General features: G+C 46.5%; 1 long non-coding RNA gene across 3 annotated transcripts in view; it reads right to left on the bottom strand.

Annotated features, from left to right (window-relative positions):
- LOC130153518 (uncharacterized) overlaps positions 1-18,620 on the bottom strand; it is a 258,449-nt gene that overhangs the window by 137,969 nt on the left and 101,860 nt on the right. The window contains exon 3 of one of the 3 annotated variants that reach the window (XR_008823424.1): positions 16,469-16,914. The exons of the other annotated variants lie outside the window; for them this stretch is intronic. This is a non-coding gene — a long non-coding RNA (uncharacterized LOC130153518). Of the gene's footprint in view, positions 1-16,468; positions 16,915-18,620 lie in introns of those variants that run through there. 3 annotated transcript variants of the gene reach the window in all.

Here is an 18,620-nt window from a genome sequence, read left to right as displayed (position 1 = left end):
CATTTTAAAGTATAGTTCTTGGCTATACGGTATCCATTTTTTTCCCACTATGGGATCCCAACTGCTCCCAACGGGCTGCAGTAACCCTGCCCTTGCCACCCTCTCACTCCAGTGCTACCATCAGAGGAGGCTCAGCTCTCTGTAGGGACCACAATTGGCCTTGGGCTGCCCAACATGTGGGACCTCAGGGGTCCTCCTGTGGGCTGTGCAGAGAGGTCAGAGTCACCCAAACCCTCCGCCTTAGGGAGAGAGATGCTCCATCTACTCTGTCTCCCAAAAGCCACAGCACCGCAAACGCTCTCTGGGCCACTCACGTCCTGTAGCAGGTTACTGCCCATGGAAGCAGGAGATGTGCCATGTAACTGCTGACTTCAGAGCCCTCTCAGAGCCTTAACTCGGAATTCACACGTGTCCCCGTCCCACACTGCCCTTGGGGAGGAGGGGGGTCGGCTGAAAGCAATCTCATGCTGCCCAGGTCTGCTGCAGCCCTGCATGCCCCACCACAGCACCGCAGGGATGCCTGCACGCCAGTGGGAGGGTGTCCTGTCACCCAGGCAGGGCAAGGGTGACAAAGGGAACTCAGTGCTTTGTCAATAACTTGGTTTCAACAAAACTGCTGTGTGGGAAGGGAAACATTATTCATCCAGCTGAGCATATAAGTCTCCTTCCTCCTGCAGTTATGGGGTGGAGGAATGAGGACACAGGCAAAAGGTTATTCCTGGAGAACACAGATGCTAACATGCCTCTTTGGATGTTTGTACCCTCTGGTGACTGAGGTGCCCAGGCCCCATCAAAACAGGCTTATGAAAGATTCGTAATTTAATGCAGTGGCAGAAGGAAGGTGACTGAGGAATGATGCAGGGGCAATCATGCAGGGGTGTCTGCACATCCTTGGGTGTATAGAGAGCTTTGTGCTGGATGTATGGAGGAAGACAGACCCCGAGCTGGGAGCTTGCAGCATCAACTGAAAGCTGATGCATCTCAACACCTTATACAATAGCTGATCCAGAAACGGATTAAATCAGAGCAGAGCTGGGGGAAACTGTTATTTCAGAGTTAAGCATCACAAAATGCACAAGGGGCTCATAACAGGGGGCACATCACTGCCTTGTTCAGCAAGGAGGGCATGGAGATGTGCGTGTGTGGTGTTACATTTACAAGAGAACTGGCATGAGGGTAAAGCAGCCAACAGCAACGGGTGTGCGGGTGGGATGTGTGCAGAGCCACCAGCTATTCCCTCTTGGCCCCCAAGGGTGGAGAGGATGGCAGCCCTTTACTCCTGCCCCCAGGGATAGAGCAAGCCGTGGAGGGAGAGACATCCACAGATGTGTGCCAGCAGTTTCTGGAAGAGTTTAAAGCTGTCTTCACGTGAACAGCTGCACCAAACCGTAATGGATGGTCACTCTCAAAGGCAAACAGTAAATTTCCCAACAGAACAGGGTGTGTGTGGGGGGGGGGGTGTTGAGGTGGGGGGTGTGGGTGTGGGGGGAGGAGGGAAGGAGAGGGAGAAGCACATGTTTCCCTTGGGCTGGGGGCTGTGGGAAGGCAGGGGTGGGGGTGGGCAGGGGGGTGGGCAGGGGGAGTGGGAGGGAAGCCCACTCCAGCAGTTGCCAAGTTGAAGGTTTCACATTCTTTCAGTTGTAGTGGCTGGAGTTATTTTTCCCTACATAGAATTTCAGATCTGGGCAGATTTTATCAGAATATCAAATCAATAAAATGCTCTGTCTGGGAACCTGTTCTCTAAATGCCATGGAGAACCACCTCCGACTCCAGGAGCTGGTCCCCAGCTAGCCTGGGAGCGGGTAGCTCAGGAGTTTCACGAGGAAGCAAAGGAAATCACAAGCATGTTGACCTTGAGAATTGTGCTACTGATTGAGATTTGATTAACTTTTTTATTCCCCTCATCATCCCCACAACCAGTTCATCCTATATGAATTGGAAGCCTAATTCTTTGCAGGGAAGAGAAGAGAATATGCATGAAAGTCAAACTTTGACAGCCTTTCCCACCTTCTAAAAGAGCAAAAAATCCTCACTGCTGGCACTACGCTATTTTCACAGCCCTGTGATAACACAGGGGCTGAAGAGGCACCTCCTCAGACCCAAACCCCAGCCAGTCTAACATGAGACACTGCATCGCCCACGAGCACCCTCCAGCCAGGGGCACAGTGCAGTACCCACAGCTGCTCTGAGCCCCAGGGCAGATGCTAATCGTCATCTCGTGGAAACACGCAACAAGCACCTGAAAAGAAACCAAGTCTGAGCATCACACAGACCAGCCATTCAGCTCAGGCCAGTCCCATTAGATCTGGTTGACAAAAGAATCCAACGTGCACATTTATAATTTGCCAAAAAAGAGGGAGGGAGAGAGGGAGGGGGAGAAGAGGAAGAAAAGCTTTCCCTTCTGAATGGAGAGTTTCTGTGGCCCTGCCTCCCTCCTCCGTCAGCAGACAGGGTGGAATTCCCAGGCTAAGGCAGAGATCTCCTGGGGCTGATCATGTTCTTAAAGGCATGTTCCCAATCAAGAAGGCTGGGATGAGGCATAATAATTGCATAGGCTTCCTGAGAACTGGCTTAATATCCCTCAAGACTGATTTAACCTAGTTTTTCATTCTGCTTTCACATCAAAAAATAAAGATCTGTCTATATCTTGATATACTGCAAATCAGGAAATGGAGGCGTATGGTATATCTCATCCTCCCCGCCTGGAGCTCTTGGAGGCACGCTGCCAAGGCAGCGCTGTCTTTGCTTTTGCAGACACTTCCATTGTGTCAGCAAAGCTGTGTCGATTAATGCTGGTGAGAAAGAGAAACTAGTGGCCTGTTAAAGGTCTGAGAGTCAGGAGCTATCTAATCCTGTGCTGGCACGGGCTTTTACGACCTTGAAATTCATGGATAATAATTAGTATCATTACTAGCCTACATTACACACCTATTGGTATGTAAAGACAGATGAGGATGGAAAGCTTTATAGGCTCTGGGCCATAGCTGACTGTAATTATCATTAACACAAGAATACTGGAAAATGATCCTATGTTATTGGACAAGTGCCAATCTTGTACTTACCTTTTGAGTCTCTGGAGCACCTTGAGGCAATCGCGAGATCCAGAGGCGCATGCTGGCATCTCCCTCTCCAGCTGAGCTCAGGCTGTTGACCCCCTGGCAGGCAATCCCAAGAGGCGCTGGGGAAGAGCCCAGACCACTGCGTCTGCCTGATGCTGTACATGTGCTGTCACTGCAAGCCCAGGTGGGAGAGGCAGAGGGTTATCAGCTCCCAGTCAGCTGGAGAGCCTGCCTGCAGCAGGTATCCACTCTGCTAGGGAAAGCAGAACGCAGACCCACGGCTCCATCCCAAGGGACCAGCCGGGTAAATCCCGGGGAGCACCCAGAGATAAATAACGTGGTCTGGCTGCAAAGCCACACAGCAGCCTAGATGCAGACACACCAGTCTGGCTGCTGGCAGAAACACTGGGCTCTTCTGTTCCACAAGAATGGGGTAAGCCTTTTCTGTAGCAACAGCCATCAGACCCTGCTTTGACATCAGTACAGACCATGATGGTCCGGTGTTAGAAGAAGAGAGCTGGTTGCTGTGAAATTATCTTTAGACTGTGCTACATGCAATTATAGAGAGACTGTAATCGTAAATGGCCTTCTTCATTACAGCTGCTTTAAATCCTGCAATAAACGAATGCCCTAAAGATGACAGCACAATTATTTTACATTGAATGTTGCCAGTTTGGACTCCTGATTTCAGCTTTAAAAATACAGATCTCTAACAGTGGACTAAAAAGCTAGCTCTGAGGACTGTACTAACACATACCTTATAACTGGACTGCAAACGTACCCCAAAACACTACACAGTATCGCCATGGTACGGTATCTTCGGTAGGTTGCCTTCCACTGCTAAGCTGCCTCAGCATGGCAGACACGTCCATGTGATAACTGGGCAAGTCATGTTTGATGCCACATGTTTGTGACACAACAGGGCCTTTGCAAAGCCCAAAGTGTAAATTTTATTAAAAAAAAGGGGGGGGGGGGGGGCAGATGAATTAAATTATGGGATTTAGGGTGATGAATTGCACCTCTGAGCCATGCTCCTGAATACTAACGCTGCTCAGTCAGGCACGATCCTAAAGCCACACCTTGTCTGGCTCAAGCAGCCATGCAAGCTCCGAACTCCCCTTGGCTCCCTTAGATCCAAGGTGGGAGGAAACAATACTCCCTTAAAACACCTGGGACCAATTCCCAGGTTTCTTACCCATTCTGAGCTCAGCCCTTACTCCCGCTGCGGGCAGTGGCAGCTTTACCTGAGCTTATGGCACCAGCGTCCAGACTGACCGCTCTAGATGTCACTGTCTCCAGCAAGAAATCGGCTCCAAGTCCAGCAGCTTTGCTTAATTTTGCTGGAATAATTCTCTGCTCGTTGATGCAGGGCTGCATCCCACTGCCCATGACAGCTCACGGAAAGCCAGGGCAACGTAAGATGAAACAGGCAGTTTCCATCAGCCTCTCAAGCAGATGTGGGTGAGTGCAGCCTTCACTACAGAAACTCTACAGGCCACGTTTTTTTGCAGATCCTGGGCTATATAAACAAACAGGCAACATGACCTGAGCTCCCATAAATTTCCTGAAAATCCTTAATGACTCTAAAGACTTAATAAAGTGTTTCACAGCAGAGGCAGCAGCCAGTAATTATGGTTTTGGAATCTGTGAAGTAGCAAGCCAAAGTCCAGCTCTGTGATTGAAAATGCAAGCAGTAATAATAGCTCTTTCAGAGCACAACACGCTGCTTTTGCCATCGTATAACCCGCTCTGTGAGCTGGTGCGTCCCCAGCCAAGCGTGCTGTCAGCAGAAGCTTTAATGAAAGGGCAAAATACATTAAATACAGAGACAGATTCTTGTGGATGGAGATGAGAAGCATTGTGAAAGTGTAAACTGTACGTTGGATGACCATGATTTAGCAAAAATTGTAAGTGGGCAGCTACAGGCTCTAAAAGCCAGTCTTCTACTGGAAGTAGGACATGCAGGAAAGGTTGGGGACCTGCTGTCGTGTGACAGGCTTGGCACTGCTGTGCCCTGCTCCCGGGAATCCATACACCAGGACACCAACACCACATCTGCATGCACGTGGATGCAGATCAGCTGAAGCAGGGTTAAAAGAGAGGAGTGAGAGAGAGGGGTCGCAGCTCCCACAGACACACACCCCCCAGATTCAAGGGGAGCCACTACCTCTCACTGGTCATTCAGATCATCATGCCTCTGGGAAAGGCACTCCCAACAACTAGGTGTAGGAAAACACAGCCTCACACATTGCTTGGAAAGACTGCCAGCCCCAACTTACTCATCTATCACATTGCTTTGACCACATTTAAAATGTTTTTCATCAGCACTTCGGTCATCTTTTCGCCATTATACATGGTGCTGTTTAGCAAAGCCCCTCTTTAAAGCCTACTGAAGGATTTTGAAAGAAAGCAAGCCTGTTAGTTTTTCCTTTTGCCTGTCATTACACAACAGTAGTGCTTGAGATCCAAGTTTCTATTAAAAAAGAGGACTAAGTTAAGCTCTGGCATGATGTCTCTAGAGATGCATCAGTCAGTGCTTTCTTACACATTCCTTTTAAAGCAACAGGAAAGTTTGTATACCAACCCATCTACAGCTATTCAACTGTAACATCCTGTAGAACTACATCAAGACACAGAAGAGCAACCAAACTCCTTTGAAACTTCTGCAGTTAGGCAGTAGAGAAGGATTTGATGCTTAGTGCCTTAATCATAGAGAGTTGGAGGCTTCCACTGATCCGGCCACAGGAGAGTCCGCACCACGTACGGGTGAAGAAGAAAAGTTAAGATAACAGGAACTTTAAGGAAACGGAACTGAAATGCACAGAGCGCTCTATACTGCCAGCCATTGCATTACACTACTTCTGGCAAGTGCCCTATTTCATAGATCATTGCAGAATTTGTTAGTTGTTTCTACAAATTTAGAAAAAAATTATCTCATATGCCTACTGCGATCAGTAATGCACTACAGCAAGTAAACACCACATTTGTTAATGTTTCCAGAGATCTTTCCGTTCCATTGGTTCAATCTGTAGAACAAAAATGTAAATAGCTTAGATTACTTATCTTATTTAAAAAATAAGACCTCTCAGTTTTCCAGCTATGCAGCCTGCAATCTCTGCAGACAGCTCTGGGGTACTAGTGAATAATACAACCTTCAGTTTTTCTTCAGCAAAACAGATGAAGTTTTCATTTGTTCTTCTCTTACTGGTGTTTTTGGAAAGTACAGAAAGGAAAAAATTGTCAGACAAAAATAGTCTGTGTGTCACTTCAGACCAATCACTGGGGACCTGGACTCAAAGCCCATTGAAGTCAGTGGAAAGATTCCTCCCAACTTCCACGAGGTTTAGCTCGGACCCACATGAATGTGCTTCTTGCAGGTGTAAGTTTACATGTTTCTTTTTAAATTGCCTGAACAAAGACTGCCCTCAAGAACCACCTTAACCACAGCTGAATTTGTCTCTAACAGGGAGCTTCCACCCCTGCCTTCAGCCATGTTCCTGGTCCGGGGCCAAATCTCCAAGTCGGCACATCCCTCTATCTTCTCCAAACCTGGCATTTTTGTATGGCCCACATTTCTAAGTGTGCAGGCACACAGATCTGGTTTTGTCTTTTGTCTCTCCCCTGCATTTTTTTGCCTGCATGGCTAACACCACTGCCACCCAAGTGCCTGTGTAACCATCAGAGGTTACTCAGCAGCTGCAGATTTTACCTCCCGCATCCCCCTGAGAGCTCCCTTTGGGAGATGGGGCTGCTCCCCGCTGCTGGCTGGCCGGGCAGGGCAGGGGAGGAACAGCACATGGCAACAGTCTCATCATGATTTTCATATACGTCCCTATATATGTATACTAATAATAAAACTTCTTTTATTTTATTTTATCCTTTTAGAGAGTCCCAAGCAAACTGTCTTCTGAATTTGTCACTTCATGTTCCAGAATATTGAATGAGGAGCTGGAGGATTTTATTCCAGCTAGAGATAAAAAAGCCAATTATTTTCACTTATCAGCTTCTTTTAGCTGGAACCTAATTCCAGGTGTAGCAGGCTCGGTGCCTATTCAAAGGCTCCACCACATACCACAGAGATCACTAACAACCAAGAAGTGAGATAACCTCCCGTCAGCGGTTCTGGAGTTTGCTGCTGATGGAAGAGGTCCCCGTATTAGCAGCAGTTACACAAACCAAACAGAAAGTGAAATCAATGTGAACCTTGCCTAAATAGGTCACTTATCTGCTTGGGTTTCCCCCTCCACCCCCCTGCTCCCCAAATGGTCTTTGAACATTCAGAGTTCTTCAAGTCATGAATGGGACAATTACGCACTCCACTAAGCACAAAAACAAAACTTGCACAATATAATGTTGAACTCAGAGGGTTAAAGGACACCCCTGGGAGCAGCAGCAGCAGCGACAAATAAGCACGTTGAATGTTCCTTCACCTTTCTGATTGCTCATTAAGCTTTGGCACGGTTCCATGCATGAACTCATTGCACCAAAACAGGCATACTCCCCGCTGTTGGGTTTAAATGTAACATGCAAACAGGTCCTGGGATGGCCAAGCGCGGGGGTCCAAATGTGCAAAAGGTAAGCCAGACTCTGAAATCTACTGTACTGCAGAAGGCTATCGGTGGCTCTTCACATGCTGAAAATGTGTATGAAATGTGCCAGGGGCAACACATGCAAGGATTTACTTATTTTGCCAGAAATGAAATGGCATCTCTAACACTTGAGCACAGGACAAGGAATCAGGAGAGACTGGCTTTCTGCCTGGTTCTGCTGCTGATTCCCACATCGACATTGTGCCATCTTTCAGTGCTGCACCTTTGCCTGTGCCTCAGTTTCCCCAACTACCTTCTGCAGGTCTGTAGATCAAAGCTGCTGCGTGTCATTTTTAAAGAAAGGAGCACTGAAAAGAAAGCCAGAAGAGGGAAGGAGGGAACGGAAAGGCAAATCCTTCCGATATTAGTCAGCCCTTACTTTGCCTGCAAAAGAACCACGGGAGAGGTGGCAGTAACAGGAACCATGAAGGCTGGAAGCACTAGGTTCCAGACAAGTCCACCATAACTGTTCCCCTTTAATAGAGGGGACGTTTCAAATGAGCAGCCCTAAGCTTGGTCCTCCTGGGCTTTGCTCCCTGCCAACAGTATTCAATGTACTGCTTTGTCTTTCAGAAAGAACATGTAATTGCTATCGTTCATTATTTACAGATGTGCAGATATCTGAATCTACTCAACAACCGTACTTAGCTGCTGGCCAGAGCCAAGAAGTTAGGTTCACAGAAGGCTTAGGAAGACTATCCTGGGAGATGAGAATTGGGTTTCTGGTGTTCGATTCAAGCCATTTGCCCCTTGAAAACACCTGTTGGTTTCTTCCCTTGCACTCACAGGGAAGCAAAAAGACAATTTCATGCTATTCCTTATCTGCCTCCTCTGTATCTTTCTGTCAGTTCCCACCAGTGGCTTCCCTATCAGGTGTCACATCTGGGAGGGATGTAAAGCTGACAGGCGGAGAGATGCCTGCCCAAACATCTCAGATTAACCATTTTCATGCTTTTCCCTGTGTTTTCCCTCACTGGGTCAGTGGTAGGTAAATAACTGTAGACTCTGGAAGTTCTCCTCCAGCTTGGGACAGTATCAATTGATGTGATCCTGGCCCTGCCAAAGCTAACATCAAACGTGTTGTCTTTAACACTTTTGCAAAATGATAACGCAATGCTCGATACTCCCCAGAGTGACTCCCTTCAAGGCTGAGACAGTGGGAAGATGAAGAAAGCTCCATCTCCACAGGAGCTCACCCAGCATGCTTGGGAGGAGGGGAGCCAGAACCCAGCAGATCACAAACCAGGGGGTAGCACAGTGAGAGGAACTGATACAAGGTGAGCATTTAACTTCTACTTTGAAGGATTATACTCTTTAGAGGACTGCCTGCCAACCGTGCAGCATTGCTGTATCAGCCCATTTCTGGGAAGAGGGTTGGGGGTTACTGTGCACAAGAACAAGTAACTTCCTAGTGAAGACAGAACCATTTGATGGCAAAGGAACTCAGCACATCCCAGATGCCTGGCAGTGGACTGGCAGGGACCAGTCATATGTGGATGACATTTGCAAATCACTGCAGTTTAAAAATCCTGGTAATAAAACCCACAAGCTAAGGAATCTGGGGCATCCCCAAATTTCTATGCATTGATCTAACACTTGACAGAAAAGTTGAGATTCCTCTTCTACATGTGAGCACTTAAAGACACAGAAGCAAAGTGACTTCCAGGGGATTTCTGAAAATAAAGGAGCCTTGGAAATTTTAAAAGCATTCCCAGCTCCTGGGCTAATGCCTCAATGATGAGCCACTTTCTTAAAGCACAAGGCAGCTAAGATACTGGCTAAGTTACAATGGTCTGGGGTAGAAGATAACAGGATTTACAGGGTTAGGTTTAACAGGATTGAAGTTTAACAGGATTTTAAGGTTAGGGTTTAAAATAACACAGCAAAAAATGGAAATCCACAGTTATGAAGAACAATCTGTATTATTCCTTTCTTTCTCCCTGAATCTACACAGACTGTAAATCAACCCAGATCGGGAGACGTCACCAGCCAGTGCTGTCGCCTCTAGCCCGGAGCACTGAACTGCCAGGCAGGACACACAGGGCGTTTATTTTCAGGGCTCTGACACTGAGCTGTTATGTGATACCTGGAAAGTCACATCACATTTCTGCTGCTTCTCCCACCAGCTGTTGGTTTAGGTTATTATTATTATTGTTATTATTTTTATTATTACTATTACTACTACTATTATTATTACTACATGATACACCAGAAGGCTGCACTGCTGGGCGCAGAAGGCTGCCCTAGGGAGCTGGGTGGAGAGGAACCTAATGAAGCTCAATAAGGGCAGGTGTAGGGTCCTGCACCCAGGGAGGAACAGCCCCAGGCACCAGCACAGGCTGGGGGTGGCCTGGGAGGTCTGGTGGGCAGCCAGTTGCCCGTGGGCCAGCAGTGTGCCCGGGTGGCCAAGGCCAGTGGTGTCCCAGGGTCGTTAGGAGCAGCGAGGCCGGCAGGGGCAGGGAGGCGATCCTCCCCCTCTGCTCTGCCCTGGTGAGGCCACGTCTGGAGTGCTGTGTCCAGTGCTGGGCTCCCCAGTTCCAGAGAGACAGGGAACTGCTGGAGAGGGGCCAGCGGAGGCTACAAGGGTGATCAGGGGACTGGAGCATCTCCCTTGTGGGGAAAGGCTGGGAGAGCTGGGCCTGTGTAGCCTGGAGAAGAGCAGACTGAGAGGGGATCTTACCAAGGGCTACAAATATCTTCAGGGCGAGTGCCAGGAGGACGGGGCCAGGCTCTTTACAGTGGTGCCCAGTGACAGGACCAGGGGCAATGGGCACAAACCGAAACACAACAAGCTCCATCTGAATGTGAGAAAGAACTTCTTTACCTTGAGGGTGACAGAGCACAGGAACAGGCTGCCCAGGGAGGCTGTGGGGTCGTCTTCTCCGGAGACATTCAAAACCCACCTGGACGTGACCCTGTGCAGCCTGCCCTAGGTGACCCTGCTTGAGCAGGGGGTTGGACTGGATGATCTCCAGAGGTCCCTTCCAACCCCAACCAGTCTGTGATTCTGTGATTTCTAGCCCTGCTGCTATAGACAGTACCACAGGAACCTCCATCAGACAACAGGATCTCATTGTGCAAATCACTGTGTGCACGCAAGTCTGTAAAAAATGTCAAACCTTTTCTCACAGGAGGAATTTATGCCCTACACCAAAGGAAATTGGGTGGAAACAGGCAGATAGCAGAGTGCTGTCACCAGGGAGGCAGAGCTGCCCAGTGCTGTGTACCAGAGTGAGCCCCCCTCACCCCGGGCTCACAGAGCATCCTGGCTGAAAGGGCTGGTGGTCTCTTTTGGGGTTGCTAATCATCACCATGGTATCGGCAACACATAGTTTATACACACAAAGCTCCTGGGAGGTACACAAGGGATTAAAGCACAGAGAAACAGACCCTGGATGACCAGAGGAAAATGTTCAATTCACGCCTTTAGTCTTTTCTAACTGCACTTCTGCGTATTTGAGCCTCTCTCCGAATATTGCTGGTTACAAGTATGTGATGCAAAGCGATGCCAGGAAGCGCTTTTGCTTGGTTTTGTTTTTCTGTGGATGCAGAACCCTGCCTAAAAAATCACCAGCTAGAAATACTGGACAGTTGCGGCTGCATGGCCTGAATTTTTCTTCCAGCACCATGAGATTTCAGACGGGTGTGCTTCTTGGTGTACTATGCCTGGTATGTACTGGATTTGATTATAGGTTTTCTTGCACTTCTATCTTCATTAGTTCTACATCACAGAGAGCGTGGAATGCATGCATTGCCAGCCCAAGAAAATTAAGATGTGACATTGTTTTTCAAGGACATATGCTTGGGGCATATGTTTTTCCCTCCTTCTCTTCTATCAATGCATAAATCCCAAATGGAGCTATCAACAAAAATAAAGGGAACAGTGCTGACCCAGTTTAAGGGTGGGGGTTTTTTTCTTTCATTCTTTTTGCTTCTCAAGGCCAGAGACAGAACAGAGGCCACAAGTAGAGCTGCCAAAACACATATGCATGTTGGACATTTTTGTCTAAAGACACTATGAAGTGCTAAAAGATTAAATACGTCAAGCAGAAAGGTTTCCTCTGGCCTTCGGAGGAGTTCTGCAAAGGGCAATAAAAATGTAAAAGAAGAATGCTGAATAATCAAATGTGGTTTCTTTTTTAAAGTGTAAATAGTAAAAGCTGAGTGTTACTGAGCTGAGGCTGAGGCTTGGAGACTCCATGCCTAAGAGCAGAGGCAGGACAAGGATCTTCAACCCTGCTCCTTCCCCTGTGCTGGGGGGATCATTTCTAGGGGTAAGGGACATACAGGGTCCCACTAGCAAACATTCTGAATTGTGAGCTTCAGGACCAAATATATTGGATCAGAGGTTTTTTTGTACCATCTAATCCAGGCTCTGATATTGAGCATAAACTTGTCTTTTCAGTTTCCCTCTTCTGCTCTGAGTTGTCCAGAACCAGATTTGGGACTCTTTTCCAGTCCTAACAATCTGCTCAGATCATGACTTCCCCAGCAGGACTGCGAGGAAGGAGAGGATGCAGAGAACAGGGTATTTGCAAAAGCAAACACTCGCCTTAGGTGAACTCAGCAGTGACCCCTGGATTAAACCCCCAAAGGCCACTGAATGGCAGTGACAAACACTGCTGGCGAGTTTGAGGACAAGTCAGGACATAAAGTCCACTCTCACTCCCCAGGCGTGCCATACTACTTACCATCACTGCTATTATTTAGCCATTTGGACCACGCATCGTACAGTATCAGAGACAGGGCGCCCCGAGACAGGAAAGGTCTGGGATCGTAACTGAGTCCCTAAGCTGTGTTGGTGGCACTTGCTTTTTTATTATTATTATTATTTTTGTCTGCAAAAATCACTGAAGTAAATACCAAGTAATTATGGTGTTCTGAAGTGACCTTATGGAGCATGTGCTTGAGTCCATGGACCTCAGCCAAAGCTACTATTGTGGATTTCATGCCAAGGCTTGGGAGAACCCTGGCTCCCTCCCATTGTTTTCTTTGGCCAGGCTCTATGGATTCTCAGCCTGGCAAGAAAGCCCCATTTTAAAAGTACTGGCAAACATCGTGCAGCTTGTCACACCACGGCTTATGATTTAGGACCTTGATTTAGGCTCAACACTGGGCTCTTTTGTTTAGCTGTGTTGGTACATCATTTGCAACTTTGTATTAGTTAATAAACGTCAGTCGGCTAAGAGCGTGGCATGTCCAGTATTGCGGTGAGGATTTTCCCTTGAATATACAATCTGTAGTGGGAATGACTGAGGGAAATTGAAACAGCTCTGTCCATCAGCTGGGGGCTTAACCTCGTGTAAACAAGGCTTTCTAATGCAATGGATGCTTCAGTGATAAAACGATATAGCTGCATACCTGGGTAAACCCAGAGCTGGAGGATAAGGATTTGCACTTCTCTTTTTTGTTTAATAGAAACTTTTTCTCTTTATGATTCGACCTCAGAAATACAGGTGAAATTTGAGGGGATTAAAAAAAAAAAAACCAAAACCACCTCTCTGGCTCCACAAATCCATCTTACAGTCCCCTCAGGCTTTGCTAGTACATAGTTATAAGCAAAAAATGACTCTGCAGAAAACAGCCTTTTGGTAAAAACCAGCTCTTGCGCAGTTTGTGTATTTTGGAAGCCATGTTTGACCATTTTACTGGCTAAGGATAGCAAAAACCAGACACTGAGATGCAGACTCCTCCAAATCCTCTGTGCATGGGGGGGCGGGGGATGAGGGCAGGCTGAATATTTAAGATTAAACTAGTGTGAGGGAGAGAAGTCTTCTTTTAGAAATAGAGTCAAATAGCTCAAAATCTCTGTACCTTTGTGACTGGTGCTGCTGAAATTCAAAAGAAAAAAGCAACCCTCTGTGCTGCTTGATTAGAAATTAATAAACCAGCCAGCTTTCTCCCTGAGATAACTGTCACTTTTTTCACTGTCAAATTAGTCAAGAATAGTAGAATACAATTATTAAACTGTGGTTACAAATCCAAATGAGCTAATAAACCAGCTAATTAATGACCATACTGGATCAAATCACCGGTGACTGAGTTGGCCAACAATGTAGCAGAGATGAAGCCCAGACTGGGGTCGGTTCCTACTAATACTGAGCCTAAAAATTTAAGGATGTGGTAGGTGCTACCCCTTGGCCCTTGCAGCCACTACAGATCTCTCCAGAGTCCAAATAGACAAGGAAACTTTTCGTTTCCTCCATCTTTAAGTCCAGCATACCTACCTTTGCTAGATAATGCTTGGTAATTCCTGCTTCCTCACCAGGGAGCTCTGTTGGTCGTATTTTACAGCCTGTGTGCGATTCGAGGCAGGACTGCTCAGAATCTGGTCTAGGAAATGAAAAGCAGTTCCGTTCTGATACGTGTATCTATACAAAGGGCTATTGATTCCAATTCTTACTGTCTCTTTAACACCTCAGAAGTGTAAGTGAAAAATATCAGAAGCAACTGCCTTCCAGTGTACTTTCTATATTGGTAAAATAGAAAAAAAAGGGGGGTATTGTTACTGCATGACAAACGAGACAAGCCTGACAGGACCCACTCCCCAGGGCCTTATCGCATCAAGGTTTGGTGATGTCCCCTCTGGTCTGTATCTCACACCAACAGGTTTCTCTGGGCTCCTGGCTGATCAGTTCAACCCAGCACAGACACGTTTTTCTCCTTTTATATGCCTTGGCTTGGAAAGCACTGAAATCATCCTTGCTTTGTGGTATCATGTTGGAAGTGTGGGAGTATGACCGTATTCTGCTCATAGCTAACCGTGGCTATAATTCCATCTTGCTCCAGTCTCTGGCACTTCTCCAGAGCTGCTCTAACCAACACAGGTTAGCAAAAGCCAATCCTGATCAACCCATAGCAAACTGGATCCCTGAACAGCTTGGAAAGTCCCTGTCTTTACATCGGTGGGTGTTTTACAGTATCTGTCAGAACAGCCGCAAGCGATGCGCAATCCAAAACGCACGGGATTAAACCAGAGCCGACGGCACGACTGGCATCTCAGCGCCCGTCCCCAGTGGGCTGCGGAGGGCTCCCCCATGGCTCAGCCTCGGCGTATCCATGGACATAACTCATGACCTAACGAGCTGCTGTGGTTTCTCACTCCCCGCCTCAAAAATCCTCATGGCTTTCTCTGAAAATACACCTTGAGGTTCCTCTGCGACCAACTGGAAGTTGATAAAACAACCGCTCGTGGATTAACAGGGTGAAGGGTCAGCCTCCAGTCACAGGATCCAGTGTCAGACCTGTCTTACAGCTCATTCGTACAAATCCCATTTAAGCTAAAGAAAACTAAAATGTGTGCACACCCCAGCCCACTCCGATGCCTGTGTACACTTCACACCAGCCCCTGTGAGTTCTGGTCCCAAATTCACACCCAGACAGGAAAGGGACAATTTTTTGCTTCAGGTGTGACTGAAATCTCACTCAGCTCACCATGCTCATGAGAATTCAGTGCTGGATCTCACTGAACAGCTGACCTGACTTCAGTCTTGCCATATGAGGCCAAACCCTAACAGAAACCACCTGTGGTATTTCAATAGTATTAAATCCAAGCTGAATTCAGCCTTGTACCTGACTCGCATCCAGCATCAATTTCCTTGGCCCACTCCTAGTCGCTTGCTGTCAGCACTCCAGGACTGAGAGTCATGGAAGAATAAGCTGCATTCTGTTAAACCTCATGGCCAACGCTGCCAGCTGAAGTGTTATCCCTGCTATCCGTACTGGGGATGGTGATGGGGTATGAAACAGAACAGTTTGTTTTCCAGATCTGATGCAAGGTTTCAGTTATTCAGCTCGCAGTTTTGACTACAAGGGGGGTTAGCCAGTTCTGACAACATATGGATGTGGTTCATGTTTCCTATAGGATCTGGAAAGGTCTGAGGCATGACTCTGTCTTACTGCAGCACTTGGAACTGGCTGCGATGCACAGCAGGAAGAATTCCTGGGAAAGGCCGTGGCCTCTCCAAGGATGGTCCCCAGTCCTGGCACTCGCTCCCCTTGTAGTACACCAGCTCGAGAGTGCAATAGTGCAAGGTTTGTTCATTTAGCCAGCATCTGGCTGACTGCAAGGCATACCATTGTTTGCTAGCAACTGAGCAGGAGAACTCATTTCTTGTTATCTCTTTTGTCCATCTTTATATAAACATTTCTAATATCTCAGCTGCTTTGTACTGGACAGCAGCAGACCTTGTGCTATATTGGCATGTCAAATATGTGTACCATGTACCTGCATAGGGGAAATCATATGAATGGAAGACATGTGGGGTCATTTCAACCACAGTATATAACTAAGGCCCCATCAGGCCATACTGATTATGGAATTTAAGCAATAAACAGTTCACTGTTTTGCTGTTTTAAATACGGCATTTTTCAGCCCCATCTTCCCTAGATCCTGTAGAAGCTTGCAGATTTATCCTTGAGGCAAAAAGACATCTAAGATGCTTTTGCATCTCATCTTTCATCCTCCTTCCCATGCTCCCTCTCCTGTGAACCAGAGCTGTCCCCCGAGGCCATGCCCACACAAAGGGGCAGCCATAGCTCTTCCATGCACCCCACAGCTCGAGAGCCCAGGTGCCCACATGTCCTCCCCAAATATCAAGATAAAACCTCTCTTCCTGGTCTTGTTTCTTTTTAGAAAGACGCACAAATGCACAGGGAGGGAAGGAGCTCAGACAACTTCAGACAACTTCTCCTGGTTGTCTTGGAAAGCACAGAAAGCACAAAGACCAGAGGACCACAGGTGCCTGCACTGAGCACAGCCCCAGGCAATAGCTCCAGATATGGCCCTTCCACTTGTCAGTGATGTAGGGCAATCTCTGCCAAAGACAGCCAGTACCACTGTCTCCTCAAAAGGAAGACAAACCTTCTAGCACGTAGCCCAGCAAGCGGCACCAGGTTCTGGCCCCATTGCTGCCAACACCATTAGGGAAAAGCGATGTCAGCGACTTCAAAATGAGAATTTGGATGTGTGGTGCAGGTTCATCTCACCAGTTTAGGTATAAACAAGCAGAAATGCAAACAACATTAGCCAGAATTATTTATGATATGAACAGTGACCTGGCACCTGCCACTTCATCACCCATTTCTGTTAGAAGAGGTATCCTTGTCTCTGTTTGCCACCAGCTCAGAGGAAGTTGCTTTAACTAATTCTGTATATGTGCCAAAAATAGTAACTGAGGTTATGCTCATGTGTATCAAAAGGAGGGAGGGCCACCAGAGATTCTGAGGACAGGACACCAACTTCATCCTTGTACAGAGAAGATTCACTGAAATGAAGATAACAATAGCAAGAAGATTAATATAAGATCAAAGGAGAACATACTGCCTTTTTCCCTCAAGGGCTTGATACTGCAACCATTATATCAATGTCAAAACTCCCACTGCATTTAGAAAAGATTTTAAATATTTTTGGAAAAAAATATATTTTGTACAAAATGTCATTTGTGTTGAAAGAATGTTTGGACAAGAAAATAGTAACTATTATTATTGGCATTATCACAGAAATAAGGCCCCAGTTGTCCTTTCTTAGAAGAGTTAAATTTCTCCTATTATGAAAGAGGAAAACAATCTCTGTAATGAAAAATTTTCCAGCCAATGCCCATCCAAAACTCCAGGTCACCAGCAAATATATCCAAATACACAATAAGGTCACACAAAGAAATACAGAGAACAGCCCTCTGTCTAGAATATTAAGTACTGGAACAAATAACAGGAACATCCCTGTTCACATTTTTCCCAGCATGGTCCTTCCATGCTGAAGGTTGCTTTTTTTTTTTTTTTTTTTTTTCCTATCACACTGCATGGATTTTTCTCTCTCATCATCCGTGTCCCCTCCATTCCAAGTAAAGCAAGTAGCATTTCTTCTTCTGGAGTCACCTATTAGGCTACAGAGCTCTAGAGCCTGCAGATACAGCCAAGCCCAACTAGAAGTGGTTTGTTTGTTTGTGTGTTTAAATGAAAGACAACACTTAACAAATAACCTTTCACTTGTTCCTATCCTCCTCTGTTCTGTTTCCTGCAACCTCATGCTAGCAAGTTCCATCTCCTTACTACTTTCATCTTCTCTACTGTTCCTTCATCCTTTTTTTTTTTTTTTTTTTTTTTTGTGCCAGAAGTGACTGAGCTTTCTCTGACTGTAAGCCTTACCAAGGAAAACAACCGTTGACACAGATCTGACCACAAGTCTGTCATACCAGCCTTTAGAGGGGAAAATACAGGTTTGATCAATTCAGAGATCAGAGCTCCTTCACTCACCATTCTAGTCAAAACAAAAAAATATGCACTTAAATCGTCATTCACTTGGTTCTTACAGGTATAGTACAAATGTATCTCAATGGTTATTTTGAGTGCCCCACTACCTTTAAGATCCTGCTCAGCACATTTCTTACCCCAAGATTTTCAACAATGACTGCTACAATTTCTTACCCAACCCTAATCCCATACTTCCCCTTGTACTATCAAATTATTTCTCATACTGCAGTACTACATTGACGTTGCTGGATCCTCTCCCAGGGATGAACTTGTTGGATATATGCATGCACACATGGAAAAAACAGATTTGAAAACTTAAAGCCATATAAGTCATGCATGAATAATGTGTTCATGTTGGGAACTTAAAGGTGGGGGTAGCCCTCAGTACTGCAAGCCACCTTTTTGCAATAGCAATTATAGCCAGAGGGGTCCTACTAGTTTCACAGGCTTTTAACAACCTTTTTATATACTGTTGTGGCAAGATAAGGAAAAGGAGCTCAGAAAGTTTGTGTGCACTGAATTTCTTAGTTGTCCTTCTCTAATTCTCCCATAAGTGGTATAAAGGAGAGTCAGAACCTATTGAACCAGGGTCTGTTTGCTCCGTCCAAACATTATTAATGATGTGAGCTCCAAGGAATTTGTTCCCGTCTCTCTCAGTTTCTGCATTTTGGACAGCTTTTCAACAGAAAGATCAAGCACTATCTCCTTTCAAAGTGCCTCT

The sequence above is a fragment of the Falco biarmicus genome, chromosome 8 (assembly GCF_023638135.1).
Source record: "Falco biarmicus isolate bFalBia1 chromosome 8, bFalBia1.pri, whole genome shotgun sequence".
Lineage (NCBI taxonomy): Eukaryota > Metazoa > Chordata > Aves > Falconiformes > Falconidae > Falco > Falco biarmicus.
This window is presented reverse-complemented; position numbering and strand designations above follow the sequence as displayed.